At 40.8% G+C, this 12,471-nt stretch overlaps 1 protein-coding gene across 1 annotated transcript in view; it reads right to left on the reverse strand.

Moving 5' to 3' along the window:
- The window catches only part of LOC117523458 (gamma-aminobutyric acid receptor subunit pi), a 365,633-nt gene extending 353,899 nt beyond the window's left edge, over nt 1-11,734 (reverse strand). The window contains exon 1 of the mRNA XM_034185000.1: nt 11,602-11,734. The gene's annotated coding sequence lies outside the window, so the exon portion shown is untranslated. The remainder of the gene's footprint in view (nt 1-11,601) is intronic.
- Between the last annotated feature and the right edge of the window lie 737 nt (nt 11,735-12,471).

The following is a 12,471-nucleotide window of genomic DNA, read 5'->3' on the forward strand; positions in this document are numbered from 1 at the left end:
CATTAAATAAGACAGGGATGAAGTGGAGGTGGAAGAGTCACTAGGTGTTCACAGGAAACACTTATTTATGTATATGTATTTATTTATGTATGTTCATTGTTAGTTGCTTTTATATTTTCTGTTGTGTTTCTATTCAGGTTCTTTTTGCCTCTTTCTCTAAAATTGTATATAATAATCATTAGATTATTAATATATAAACAAAAATAAATTTAAGAAATATTACAATTTGAAAACAAATGCACCCGAACGTGATGAGAGCTGCTTAATGCTAACTTTTAACATTGAAAATCCCATAGACATGCTAACGCGTTAGCGTCGCTCCCGTTTTTAAGTTATAAAATACATCTATCAACTCTTTCAGAAGACCATAACAGGTCGGTTTAACATAGAAAAGATAAATAATACTCACAGAAGTATACTCTTTAGGGTTTTAGCGGGGGAAAATTAAGCGAAAGAAAGAAAGAATAAACGAAGCAATAGGTCAAAGCATTGCTTCAATCGCGAACCACTGCTTGGATTGGTTCACGGTTCAAAGCAAAGCCATGCTGCAGAAAAGTTGATTACAGGCGCACATGACGTGAAATATATATATATATATATATATATATATATATATATATATATATATATATATATAAACATTAAACTGAAGCCAAGAGTAACGAGGCTGTTTGTTTTAAAAATGTAAGGAATAGAAAGTACAGATACTTGTGTGAAAATGTAATGAGTAGAAGTCAGAAGTAGGCAGAAGAATAAGTAAAGGAGTAAAGTATAGATACCTAAAAAGTGTACTTAAGTACAGTAACGAAGTATTTGTACTATTTGTATTCATGCTTGTCCCAAAATACATAAGCAAACCAAACGGTAAATGTCAGCTCTCCCCAGTTTCTCCGTGATCGAAGACATACACACACATATGCATACAAGTGCACAGGGGCCACTTGGCTTTTAATATATAGATTACTACTTGACCTGTGCAGAACTCCTATAACGCTGATAAAGAATTGTAATCATCTTTCAAAAAGGCTGACAAAATGCCCACTATAGTTATTGTTTTGGAGAAAATTTCTGTCATGAATCATGATTTCTCAATCCTAGCCTCATGATGTGGAGCAATGACTAGCCGTGGGCCCAATCTCAAGTCTCTTTTGTACCCCTTCCCCTTCCCCTTGGCCCTACCCCTACCCCTACGCCTACCCCGTTAAAACAAAGTGTAAGGCGAAGGGGTATGCCTCTAGCCCTATGAATTGAGACACCCCTCTGCCTTGGGGGGGTGGGGGGGGGTGGACTGCCCATCTAAAACTGCCGTCTTCACTGTTTGTCAATATGGCAACCGAAGTGAAACTTGTTGAAGTGGCCTGTTTGCTCTTTTTAGTTTCTCACCTTTCTGCATAAATGCAAAGAAATAGAAGAAGTCGGAGATTTCTTCAACACATTTCAATGTTGGAGAATTTTGTGGTATTAATTATTAATTTAATTCGTAATTTATAATAATAATTAATAGTATTGATAATTAATTAATGTTAATGATACTGATAATAATTAGTCATTAATAATAGTAATAATTAATATTGTTAATTGATTAATCATTAATTGATTGATTAGTAATTAATTAATTAATTAATTAATTAATTAGTAATTAAAATAAATAAACACTTGAAATACGAGGTCTGTGAGAAAAGTATCCGACCTTTTTATTTTATGCAAAAAATATATGGATTTGATTCATATGTTTTTACATCAGCCAAGCTTGAACCTTCGTGCGCATGCGTGAGTTTTTCCACGCCTGTCAGTTGCGTCATTCGCCTGTGGGCAGGCTTTGAGTGAGCACTGGTCCACCCCTCTCGTCGTTGTTTCATTGCGAGGAAATGGCAGAATGATTTGGGCTTTTTTTTCCATCAGAATTTTTTCAGAAACTGTTAGAGACAGGCAGCTGGAAACCATTCGAAAAATTTATCTGGCTTTCGGTGAAAATTTCCATGCGGCTTTCCATGACAAAATGTCTTGTTAAAAGTGCAATCTGCCGGAAAATAGCTGATGTCCAGCTCTTGTGATAACCAGAGATATTGCACACGACGGTCCCAGCTCCACACAGCAATCTGTTTAGAAATGATGTGGTGGTTTCAGCCTCTCGATGGCGGCTCAGAGCGCGGCGCGCCGTGCGCCATTGTGAGGCATCCTTAAAGCTGTAGTAACACTCCTTATTCTCTGTGAAGCCCGTAAAATTTTCACCGAAAGCCAGATAAATTTTTCGAATGGTTTCCAGCTGCCTGTCTCTAACAGTTTCTGAAAAAATTCTGATGGAAAAAAGCCATAATCATTCCGCCATTTCCTCACAATGAAACAACGACAAGAGGGGTGGACCAGTGCTCACTCAAAGCTTGCCCACAGGCAAATGACGCAACTGACAGGCGTGGAAAAACTCATGCATGCACACGAAGGTATACATTATACAAGTTTCACTTTTTGAATGGAATTACTGAAATAAATCAACTTTTTCATGATACTGTAATTATATGATGAGCACCTGTATGTATGTTATGGGCTGCATCTAGTTCTGTTAACCTTATATTTCTTTTTCAAACTGTCACATTTTTTGCATCCAGCCCTATTTCCTTTACAAATGCCCTTGACAAATAACAGCAGTCTATTAGGACGTCAGGTTATGTGTTACACATATAGATGTGTGTGTATATACTTTCCAACTTACTCCCATTAGTGAAACGTCTCCTCATTTTCCGACCTGAAAGCTCATTAGGAGACGAGTGTGCTCAGGGCTCCGTTTGCTTACAAAATACACATACATTACAGACCTTGAAATCCAACAACAGGGGTCCCTATTATTCAAAGATTTATGAACATACAATTAACGTGCTTATCCTTTATCATTATTTTCTCCATTGTGAGATATAAAAGTGTCTTATCGTAGCGTTCGTGTGTATATGCATTATAACACCTCAGCACACGAGCGAAGTTACGATATTCCTCAGAACGACAATATACGCAACATGCATCCAGCAGCATACATGTTGCTGTCATAGGCAATTACCTGTAAAGTTTTTTGGCAAGTTATAACTTTCTAAACAGTGTAATTTGTAATGAAAGCCACTTACATTTGTGCGGCTCTGGGCGCCATGTTTGTTTCTTTGGAGACAGAGGTAAGCTCCTCCTACCCCTCTAAACACAGTGTGCATCCAGATTCACTAAATCTGGAGGGGTTTGTAGCCCTCCGCCTACCCCTCTGCCTCACTCCAAAAAGCGAATTGAGACACCCCTCTGTCTCTCATGCCCGCACAAAACGGAGGGGAAGGGCCAAGGGGTAGAACTGAGATTCAGCCTTGGTAGCACAAATATCTCAATCAAATATCACTGTAACTGCAAGAATGAATGGTGGCCATTTTGACAAAGGGCTGCCATGGCTCTCGTCAAAAGGGCTGAATATCCAGATCTGCTTAGAATATGTCAATCTGCAAGTCAAATTTTGTGCTTTTAGATCAAACTGAACAATTAGTCTGAACTTTCTGGGTGCTAGTTGGCCCATTTTTGTGCTGCATAACCAATGACTGAATTAGTTGCTGCAAATGACAGGATCCCTTGCAAAGTTAGCAACTAAATTTAATTTATAAAGCACAGCTTCCATTTACCAAAGTGTTGGACAAAAAGGAGATAAATGGTAAAGCAAGTAAAACCATAAAAGAATATCATAGACATCATGAAGCTGACAACCAAAATAACAGCAGCTAGGAATAAACAGAATCACAGAATAACACAAGGGATGGGAAAATTAGGGAGCTGGAAAGATCAGAGAATAAAGGTTGGTTTTTAGCCTGATTTTAAAGGCTGAAATTGAGGAGGCACATCTGATATCAATAGGTTCCACAGTCGTGGGGAGACGACAGCAAAGGCTTTGTCATCTCTCTGTTTGAGCCCTGGCTGCGGGACATGGAGAAGACCTTTGCCTGAGGATTTGATCTGAAATCAACATCAGAAATGTAATCAGAGGCCAGCCCATGAAGAGCCTTAAAAACAATTAATAAAGCACTAAACTGAATTCTAATAATGACAGGGAGTGATAGATTAATGTACTTTTCGTAATGCTGCGCAAACTGCCGTGAGACTGGGTTGAGTCTTTAGTATTTGCAAGCACAATTATTCCCCTTTCACTCACACCCCAGAGCAACAGAAATGTCCCATTGACCTAGTCTAAATCCACAGGAGACATGGGGGGGTATTGTACCTGCAGTGAGGGAAGAGATACTGAAGAAGACAAGAAGATAAGACCTGTCACCATATACATGTACAGTGCCAGCCCTATCCAATTTGGCGCCTTAAGAAAAAAAAATTAATCCCCCCACCCACCCACCCCAAACACACAGTAAATTTTACATTTACATATACACTCACACAAGAAACTAAATCAATCTGTTTTAATAGAATATAATGTCAAACAATTCAATAAAACAGTTTAGAACACATAGAACAAATTAGAAACCTTGCGCTTAAAAACCTATAAGCCATCTTCTCACCCCCACATCACCTGTTACAGCTTGACTCTCCTTATTTTCCTTGCAGCAACCTCATCTATGACATCATCATATGAGAAATGTTTTGAGACCACAAGGTTTATGCTTAAATACCTCAAAAGTGCATCTGAAAAGAGGAGTCTGTAACACCATCAGGTGCCTATTCTGCAATACAGTTCTGTGAAAAGGTTTGTGTGCCCTTGAGCTTTTATGTTTGAATTGTTTTAAGACATCAAAACAAACAAATAAAAAATTCAGGCTTTTGCATAACATTTTTGAAAACGATGCCCTTTAAACTCATAGTGAGAAGCAATCTCTGCATTATGAATTTGTCTCCTTCTTGCACAGACAGTATTTAAGAACTGTCTGCTCCACATGGATTTACCATAGCGTACCATACTTTTTGTTTTTCTATATAACCGAAGCAAAATAAAGTCGAAGACATATTCAGTGTCTCAGAAATGTTCATGTGTCCATCCCCTGACTTATCTGAAAAAGACTGGATGTACGAGGTCTATTAGAAAAGAAACCGACCATTTTATTTTTTTAAAAAACTATATGGATTTGAATCACGTGTGATTACATCAGCCAAGCTTGAACCTTCGTGCGCATGTGTGAGTTTTTCCACGCCTGTCAGTGACATCATTCGCCTGTGAGCACGTCTTGTGGGAGGAGTGGTCCAGCCCCCTCGTCGGATTTTCATTGTCTGAGAAGTTGCTGAGAGACTGGCGATGTGCTTCATCAAAATTTTTTCAAAAACTGTGAGACACATCCGAGTGGATACCATTCGACAAATTAAGCTGGTTTTCGGTGAAAATTTTAATGGCTGATGAGAGATTTTGGATTGTTTCTATCGCTGTAAGGACTTCCCACGGAGCAGGACGTCGCGCAGCGCTCCGAGGTGACATCGCCATCCTGTTTCAAGCTGAAAACCTCCAAATTTAAGGCTCTGTTGACCCAGGACGTCGTGAGAGAACAGAGAACTTTCAGAAGAGGTCGGAATCAGCAGTTTATCCGGACATTCCACTGTTAAAGGAGATTTTTTTAATGAAAGACGTGCAGACAGATTGGCGCGTTGGCTCGCAGCCAGCGTGGCGCGCCCGCCACAGGAAAAACACCTCCGTGTTGATAACCATTTGTAAAATCCAGGCGGCTTTTGGTGGCCTTCAGTTGAGTGAGTATCTGAGAAATTGTTTAACAGCAGGGCATGTTCCAACTTGTCCTTAAGGCTTCCAACAGAGGTGGGCTTCATAGATAATTGGCAAAGCTTCTGGGGAAAACCTGGTCTTGTTAGGAGAGACGGCATCCATCCCACTTTGGATGGAGCAGCTCTCATTTCTAGAAATCTGGCCAATTTTCTTAAATCTTCCAAACCGTGACTATCCAGGGTTGGGACCAGGAAGCAGAGTTGTAGTCTTACACACCTCTCTGCAGCTTCTCTCCCCCTGCCATCCCCTCATTACCCCATCCCCGTAGAGACGGTGCCTGCTCCCAGACTACCAATAACCAGCAAAAATCTATTTAATCTATTTAAAATTCAAAAAGAAAAAATAATATAGCACCTTCAACTGCACCACATACTAAAACAGTTAAACGTGGTCTATTAAACATTAGATCTCTCTCTTCTAAGTCCCTGGTAGTAAATGATATAATAATTGATCAACATATTGATTTATTCTGCCTTACAGAAACCTGGTTACAGCAGGATGAATATGTTAGTTTAAATGAGTCAACACCCCCGAGTCACACTAACTGCCAGAACGCTCGTAGCATGGGCCGAGGCGGAGGATTAGCAGCAATCTTCCATTCCAGCTTATTAATTAATCAAAAACCCAGACAGAGCTTTAATTCATTTGAAAGCTTGACTCTTAGTCTTGTCCATCCAAATTGGAAGTCCCAAAAACCAGTTTTATTTGTTGTTATCTATTGTCCACCTGGTCGTTACTGTGAGTTTCTCTGTGAATTTTCGGACCTTTTGCCTGACTTAGTGCTTAGCTCAGATAAGATAATTATAGTGGGCGATTTTAACATCCACACAGATGCTGAGAATGACAGCCTCAACACTGCATTTAATCTATTATTAGACTCGATTGGCTTTGCTCAAAATGTAAATGAGTCCACCCACCACTTTAATCATACCTTAGATCTTGTTCTGACTTATGGTATGGAAATTGAAGACTTAACAGTATTCCCTGAAAACCCCCTTCTGTCTGGTCATTTCTTAATAACATTTACATTTACTCTGATGGACTACCCAGCAGTGGGGAATAAGTTTCATTACACTAGAAGTCTTTCAGAAAGCGCTGTAACTAGGTTTAAGGATATGATTCCTTCTTTATGTTCTCTAATGCCATATACCAACACAGTGCAGAGTAGCTACCTAAACTCTGTAAGGGAGATAGAGTATCTCGTCAATAGTTTTACATCCTCATTGAAGACAACTTTGGATGCTGTAGCTCCTCTGAAAAAGAGAGCTTTAAATCAGAAGTGTCTGACTCCGTGGTATAACTCACAAACTCGTAGCTTAAAGCAGATAACCCGTAAGTTGGAGAGGAAATGGCGTCTCACTAATTTAGAAGATCTTCATTTAGCCTGGAAAAAGAGTCTGTTGCTCTATAAAAAAGCCCTCCGTAAAGCTAGGACATCTTTCTACTCATCACTAATTGAAGAAAATAAGAACAACCCCAGGTTTCTTTTCAGCACTGTAGCCAGGCTGACAAAGAGTCAGAGCTCTATTGAGCTGAGTATTCCATTAACTTTAACTAGTAATGACTTCATGACTTTCTTTGCTAATAAAATTTTAACTATTAGAGAAAAAATTACTCATAACCGTCCCAAAGACATATCGTTCTCTTTGGCTGCTTTCAGTGATGCCGGTATATGGTTAGACTCTTTCTCTCCGATTGTTCTGTCTGAGTTTTTTTCATTAGTTACTTCCTCCAAACCATCAACATGTCTATTAGACCCCATTCCTACCAGGCTGCTCAAGGAAGCCCTACCATTAATTAATGCTTCAATCTTAAATATGATCAATCTGTCTTTATTAGTTGGCTAAGTACCACAGGCTTTTAAGGTGGCAGTAATTAAACCATTACTTAAAAAGCCATCACTTGACCCAGCTATCTTAGCTAATTATAGGCCAATCTCCAACCTTCCTTTTCTCTCAAAAATTCTTGAAAGAGTAGTTGTAAAACAGCTAACTGATCATCTGCAGAGGAATGGTCCATTTGAAGAGTTTCAGTCAGGGTTTAGAATTCATCATAGTTGATTCTCTCCCCTCAGCCCCAACCAGTCCCAGCAGAAGACTGCCCCTCCCTGAGCCTGGTTCTGCTGGAGGTTTCTTCCTGTTAAAAGGGAGTTTTTCCTTCCCACTGTTCCCAAGTGCTTGCTCACAGGGGGTCGTTTTGACCGTTGGGGTTTTTCCGTAATTATTGTATGGCTTTGCCTTACAATATAAAGCGCCTTGGGACAACTGTTTGTTGTGATTTGGCGCTATATAAATAAAATTGATTTGATCTGATTTGATTCTGACCTCTTCTGAAAGTTCTCTGTTCTCTCACGACGTCCTGGGTCAACAGAGGCTTAAATTTGGAGGTTTTCAGCTTGAAACAGGATGACGACGTCGCCTCGGAGCGCTGCGTGATGTCCAGCTCCGTGGGAAGTCCTTACAGCGATAGAAACAATCCAAAATCTCTCAGCAGCCGTTAACATTTTCACCGAAAACCAGCTTAATTTGTCGAATGGTGTCCACTCGGATGTGCCTCACAGTTTTGGAAAAAAATTTGATGAAGCACAGCACCAGTCTCTCAGCAACTTCTCAGACAAAGGAATTCTGACGAGGGGGCTGGACCACTCCTCCCACAAGGCATGCTCACAGGTGAATGACGTCACCGACAGGCGTGAAAAAACTCTCACATGCCCACGAGGGTTCAAGCTTGGCTGATGTAATCACACGTGATTCAAATCCATATGGTTTTTAAAAAAAATAATAAGGTCGGATACTTTTCTAATAGACTTCGTAAAAGTGATGTTTTGTATGTGTTCTACTAAAACACTTACTTATTCACACCATCATTTTGGTTTTAGATTTTTAATTTCTTTAAATTCATGATGCAGAGATTAATTTTCACTGTGAGTTTAAAACAAGGCATCATTTTAAATTTTAATTTAATTTCGAATTTTTGTTTTGTTTTTTGATGTAAAAAAAATCAAACATAAAAGCTCAAATAAACACAAATAAACAAATAAGCTTACACCTACGTTATAGCATTTCTTTTTTTTTTTTTTTTTTTGCTATTACAAGCAGGGAAAATGTAACAGCCAGCTGCAAACACTGACGATCAACACGTGTCAAAATGATGGGGGGAATGGCCCCTTTGCACATATTGTGAAGTTTGGATGGTGTTTGGATGTAAACGGCGAAACAGCATCCAACAGTTCAAAATTAGCACCGACGGGCAGGCGTGCACGAGTACGGTGCAAGAATTTGTGCACGCGCCGGTGTCCGTTAAGTCAGAACAGTGCCAGGTGCACTGTTGGAAGAAATAAAAACCAGCTGGTATGTGTGGAACCACATCACGCTGCTTATGTGGAATAAAAAAAAATAAAAACAGCTGGTACTCATGGGACAACATTGCGCCGCTTATGTGGAATAATTAATAATTTTAAAAAAAAAGCACCACCCGGGACGCGAACTTGTGCCTTTCAAAACCTCTGACTCCCAGTCAGAGACTTTACCACTAAGCTACAGAGCTGTTCTTTGAAAGCTGCGGGAATCTGCCTCATATCAGGAAGGACATGGAAGTATTACAAGAACATTTAAATCCCACACCATATTAAAAACACCACATTTATCAAGCGAGCAATACAAATATGTTCCGTCTGTTCCTCTGGTGATGATCCATGATCACAGACATACAGTCATGAAATGACATGAATGAGAACCAGTGTGCTCTGTGCTCCACATCTACTGGTCAGGTACGTCCAGTCGGGCATGTGCGTGTTCTGCCCGACATGCGTGTCTTGTGGACGGTGCGCCACAACACAGACACTGCATCATATGGAACAGAGCTTACATGGGTGGCGTGACGGTTAGATCGCCCGCTGCATGTTCTGTTCTGGCGGTCTTTTTCAACCTGTGGGCTGTCAGTGGCCACTCCGTGCACGCAGCTTGTTGCCAAGCTAGATATATGTTTTTATTTATGTCCACATAAATACAAAAATCAGACACACATGCCTCACAGTGGACAGTTGTTAGTCCATGACTGTCCAAACACAGTAGGTGTTGTGTAGCTGGAATGTCCAAAATGACAGATCACCACAGCTGCTTCTGTCGGAAGCCACGCCTCCCATGAGTGGAGCGCACACACCCACATGTCAGTGTGTGTGTTTGTAAAGTCACACTCACACTTGCAAAGTCATGCATGTCACCTGGAATTTGACCGGCACCTGCCGTGAGAGGGTGTGATTGGTTCGCACAGTGCACACTTTGTCTTTCAGGTGCTTGTTGTAGCAACAGGTGTACGAGGCGTTGGCGGCAGGGATGACATTACACGGTTTGCACACGATTCCTGCGTCATGCGCACTAAGTGTGCACTTCGTCCAAACTTCGCACTATGTGCGAAGGAGCCTGAAAGTCCACTCAAAGCCTCTTCCAACTATTCCTACCCCAAGCAAACAGTTTATTTTTTGTTTGGTCAGTTTAGGCAAACCTCACCCAGAAATGCCTGAGGAGGCACGTTAACACTGATGCAATGCAGCAGGAAAAAAAAATAGCTTGTCACACATATTATTTTTTACTGTACCTCAATTGGCCCCATTTTTCCCTCCTTCAATTTTCTTTTTTCCCACCCCTGGGCACCAGACAGTTTGGTCCAGTTTTACATTGTTGACTTGTTATTCACATAACAAGTCCTGACACCAGGTTTGGGCTGCCTTTTTTTGTTTGTTTTTTAAGAAGGGCTCCACACAACAGACAGGGGGCAAGGAAACCATATCATTATTATTTTTATTTAATAGGCTTTGCTATGCAGTTTAATCAACATGGGCTTATGTTTATTTTATATTAAATAGTAATAACTAGTTTTAGTATAAGAATGGTGAAAATTGAAAATTTCCCCTCAAATGTGCCCCCCGATGGACACAAGCCTTAGCTCTTGTCTATATTGCCTATAGGCCTGAGTTTGGTATGTATATATCGATGCCATTGGAATGGGAGTGAACAAAAAATGTGCATACCATTCCACTGTATTTATTCCAGTGATTACAGGCTTGTGTTTTTGATGGAAGGACTAAGTGGAAATCACAATCCAACTCCAAAGAACATTACATTTTAATGTGTTTTTTAATCACTTCAGAGTGATGTTGACACCTTAACTGCTTTATCTGATGTTGTCAGGCAAAAAATAGCCTGAAAAGGATATCACTATCAAATAGTTTGCTAGACAAATGTCTCCATGCTGTAGGTGGTTAACACCAATAAATACTCCATTTACTCTACAAGAAACGCCCACTCAAACGCTGTCACCCCGAGGGTTATGTGGAAATGATTCCGAAAACTTCCGATAACTCCCAACATTAAATCACCTCTGCTCACAGTCTGCTTCATCAGCCTGACCCCGTTTGGAATATTCCCAATCAGACTGAGCGCAGTGTCCAAAAATAAAAGTGTCCTTGAGGAACAATAATTCACCTTCTTAACTCACTAATACAGTACATACATTTGTATAAACCTTGGCACAGTGTTGTAAGAGAAATGTCACCTGATGCGCTAAAATCACCTGAATTTACAGAGAAACGCGCGTATAAAGACGCACGCACGCGTAATCCACGTGTTTGGGTGTTTAGTAACCCCACAGGATCAAGTCTGTTCATTACATAAGAGAGTTTTGACGCGTTTTTCCATATCTTTTCTTAAAAACGCATCTCATATTTCAAAGATCACATTGCAACGGACTTCATCCACTCAAACGGTGGCGAAAAGCGCACGACGCAAGGTGACGCGTGGCAAACAGATTCACCTTATTAATCTGAGACACATCTGAGCCTCGGAGACATAAAGCGAAGACACGAACTTTACCTGTCTGTGGCGATCGCCCAGAGCATGTCAGCGTGTGCACGAAATCCGAGTCCGGGACATTAGAGGTCCTTTAGATCAGTGCCGCGGCGGTCCAGACTTCCAATCGCGTTTATTACAACAACAACAACAAAAAACTGCACCTGCTGATCCGCGGACACGCACGTCCGCACAAACAACTGGTTGTGCGCTGTCAGCGGATTCCTGTTCACCACTGTGGTTCTGGAAGCGCCGCTGCGCAATGACGCACGACGCGGACATGGAAGATTTGGGTTTTCCAAAGATGAACGTTCCAAATGTCAGTCATGGTAAAGGCTGAGGCTCGTTACCGAGTGGGGGAAATTATTTTCAAGTCACGACTCCACAGATGGAGACACTTTTTGTCTCTAAACAACGTATAACGTATAACGTGTTCTGTTTAGAACCGTTGCCAGCGAGTCAATCCACTTTATGAATCAGGTGAGAGACACGTGGATGAATTGGATGGATGATCTGTGCGTTTACACGTGAAGAAACTGTTAATTTTGTGCAACATGTCATCCGCGTCTCTCTCTCTCTCTCTGTGTGTGTGTGTGTGTGTGTGTGTGTGTGTGTGTGTGTGTGTGTGTGTGTGTGTGTGTGTGTGTGTGTGTGTGTGTGTGTGTGTGTGTGTGTGTGTGTGAGAGAGAGAGAGACAGAGACAGAGGGAGAAGAGAGAGAGAGAAATGTTTCCCTGGATTAACAAAAGCAAATACGAAGCCATATGCAGGAACATTGGGGCATCTAAACATCTAAAACGACATTAGGAGATAATCTACGTCTGGATCCTGTAATGAGAAATTAAATCGATAAAGGCTTCTGTGCTTCTGGATAACAAATGGACATCCATATTTA

Source organism: Thalassophryne amazonica, chromosome 13, assembly GCF_902500255.1.
Source record: "Thalassophryne amazonica chromosome 13, fThaAma1.1, whole genome shotgun sequence".
NCBI classification, from domain to species: Eukaryota; Metazoa; Chordata; class Actinopteri; order Batrachoidiformes; family Batrachoididae; genus Thalassophryne; species Thalassophryne amazonica.